The sequence below is a fragment of the Adiantum capillus-veneris genome, chromosome 6 (genome assembly GCF_014529385.1).
Source record: "Adiantum capillus-veneris isolate H3 chromosome 6, ASM1452938v2, whole genome shotgun sequence".
In the NCBI taxonomy this organism is placed as follows: domain Eukaryota; kingdom Viridiplantae; phylum Streptophyta; class Polypodiopsida; order Polypodiales; family Pteridaceae; genus Adiantum; species Adiantum capillus-veneris.
The window spans coordinates 96876204-96879643 of record NC_140936.1 but is presented as its reverse complement, the minus strand read 5'-3'; positions in this window follow the sequence as shown (position 1 = coordinate 96879643).

Below are 3440 nucleotides of genomic sequence, written 5' to 3'. Positions count from 1 at the left end.
TACTCTAGTCCAAGGGATCTCGAAAGAGAAGAAAAATCTACTTCACAAGCACCAAAGAGTAAAAAGTGCCATGGAAAGAAGATACGTGGGAACGAGCTCTTATGCATGCCTACAACCTATATCTTATAGAATATCCCATTCTAGGTGTGAATTTCTAGTGAAATTTACACAAGGATGTTCGTGTGGACTCACAGCACAGCATACTCCGTTTTCACTTTTTTACCGACAGTAAATATTTTTTACCTACAGTAAATATTTTTCACCTACATGGTAAATACAAATCACTTTTTACCTACAGTAACTTTTTTTACCCATGGTAAATATTTTTTACTGCACCATAAGTATTTGGTAGGTAACAGTTCACTGTTACTAGAAGCAGTGATTGGGCATCAACAATGCAGTTACAGGAGGAGAAAAGGGGAAAATCTTATGGTAAAGGTGAGTCAACAGGGATAAAGACTTTTGAGTTGAAAAGAGACATGCTGATTTTTTCAAAGAACACATGTCAAAAGAAGCCATGGTTGAGGATTTTTTGAGAATTTGATATTCTGGAAGACCCAGCAGGTCCCCCCCTGACGTGTGCAGAACCTCCAGTTTCAACAGCCACCTTACCTGCTGGTCAAGGCCTTATCCCCATGTGTCACAATCAGAAAAATCAGCATTTACCCTCCCCTCTCACATTACTCTAGAGAATATCTTGATGGTGACATATCAGGTGACCTCAATCTGTTGACCACCCTAAGCAAAAAGTAACCCCAATCAACAGATTTAAGCATGTTTATCCCTAATCCTAAACCCTCTCAGAAACCTATATAAGGAGGCCTTCTCTCACTCAAAACCAACACTTCACCCACTTCACCAAGCAATGAAGCTATGACGACATTGCTCACAACGAGGAGCTATGGATGGAGCTCTACTCTCTCTCCCTCTAGTATGCTACATTACTAGCCCTAAAACCTAAATAAGGAGTCTTCTCTCATGCTCCATGGCCACCATCCTCGCCATCATTCTCTAAGGTATTGATGTGTTGCTAGTAGGATCATACCTACTTGCTAGGTTGATTTTTTTTGACAAGGGATTATGCCATCCTTGGCTTGCTTCTCTATATCCTTGTTATGTATGATCAGATGCCGTTGTATTGTTAAGCTGATGTCTTGTGTATATATATGCTACATAAGGTCCCTAAGCTTCGTTTCTATGTGTTTTGCCATATGTTTTGATGCCATCATAATGCCAGAAGTCTCACTTGCCTATGTGCACTATGTGTGATGTCCCTAAACCTCTTAATTTAGGGTGGTGCCCCCTTTGTTTTGTTCTTTGCTTGTTTGCATGAGGCGTGGTTTGTGGAGTGTGCATGAGTACAGAGGCCACCCGATTGCACTGCTCTTTTTCCCGCTATCATTTTGGTGCCCCCATGGAGGAGGGCTACATAGACCTTCAGTCCACAAGCAATGAAGATGTGCAATCTACAACAGGGACGAATGGCGTGAGGAGTTTGCAAATTGGAGAATAGAAGAGGAGGAGGCTTTAGAGGCCTTAAAAGCTTTCATCGAGGTCTTGTTACCAGGTTGCAGTGTCATTGAAATTCAAGAAGTAAGTTCTTCTACATGCCTTGTTCGTGATCGTCGCCAACGAAGGAGAGTAAGAAGAAGAGCTTGATATACCTCTCCTCTCAACCTATGAGTGCTCCAGAAACCTCCAACGCACACGAGCTTGAAATATTCTACATCAACATACACGAAGGTACTGTGACACACATTAATGGAAGAGAAAGCATCACCAGACCTCTCTTTCTTGAGGAGCCGACTAAGAGGAGGAAGATCACCTCTACACCTAAGTGGCCCAAGGCCGCAGCGCGTGCTCAAGCGTAAGGTAACATTTGGCTTAATCTCATTAATAAGGGATTACATGACCACTACAGGCAAGAAAAAGGCTAGTGAGCAACCAACTTCAACCTCCAACTTGCAACCATGACTCTCACCCCTAAATCCTCCTGAAGCAAAGAGGCGAAGGCTTGCCTACAAGATTGCCGCCCGTCTGCGAGTGCTCCCAGTGCACTTTGTGAATCCAGACACCACCAATCCCAATCCAACCTCCTGTCCGCGTGAAGATCACTTTGGATATTGTCCAAAGTGCTTTGGAGACCGGGTGAAAAGCCTCCCTGCCCTACCTTTGCTGCTAATTTTCAAGAAGTTATCTCAATCTAAGGAAACTATCTTAGTTGATGATGTGCGACACATTAATGGTGTCACTTTCATTCGTCATGCTGATTATGGTAATAGCATCCAATTTTTGCTTGCTAAAAGGCTCAGCATTGTACAAAGTGTTGCCATCATGCCTTACGTCTTCACAGATGCATCAGGAAGAGTCGAAGTGATCCAAGGTGCTGACCTTCTGTGGCTGATCAGGCTCATTGGTCGCAAGGTGGTGCAACTAAGCTAAGCTCTTGTGTGTAAGTATGGATGCCAATAATGAGAATGATGATCCCCGCATGTTTCCTTTCCATTTTGTGCGTCATATCCGTGTGAATATTTGTATTGATAGAAAAATCTTTTATCAGCAAAGAATAGCCCTGTTGTTTGGAGCCGAGAGACTTGGGGAAATCTTGCGCTCTCCTCATCCTGTCATTCTACCCTTACTAGACTATTACCATTACTTTGATGTGTCGATCTTCATCCTATTTTGAGCTAAGTTGTGCTAAAGCTCCAAATTGTAATTACCATACTCTATTTTAAAATAAATTGGAGCTGTTTGTGTAATTGTTTACTCTCTCACTTATGGCCTTCCCTAATTTTTATGGTAAGCCTGGGGAGGTTGCTCCAGACTTTTTGGATAATTTGGAAATGGCCTTTCTGGTATCGGGAAGGGATGACGAAGCTACTAAGTTAAGGGCCTTTCCTTTGGTCTTGAGGGAAGGTGCAAAATTATGGTATCAAACTTTGGCACCTGAAGAAAGAAGAGACTGGGAGTCCTTAAAGATGGCCTTCATCGAAGAATTTCGCCGCCATGAGCCTCCAGAGGAGATATGGAGACAGCTCTTAGAGCTACGCCAAACATCACCCAATGACTATAGAAGCTATGAAGGAAAGTTCTCCAACCTGTGGGAGAAATGGTGTGCATCACTAGGTGAAGGAGAAAGGGCTCCAGAATGCCTAAAGAAGGACTGTTTCCTGGCAGGGCTTTACCCCATCCTTCGAGAAAAGGTAAAAGGTAAATTCCCAGATACCTTTGATAAAGCTATGACTTATGCAAGGGAGAAGGATAGGAAGTTAAAATTCCAAGCTCAACTACAAGGGGGAATGGAGCCTACACCGCTAGCTCAACCTACGGCAAGGGTAGTAGCAGGGACAGGAGCAACAGACCAAGAGTCCTCTCAACAAGAATTACTTTAACAAATCACCAATCAACTAGAGAGCCTGTCCATCAATCTAGTTCAAGGT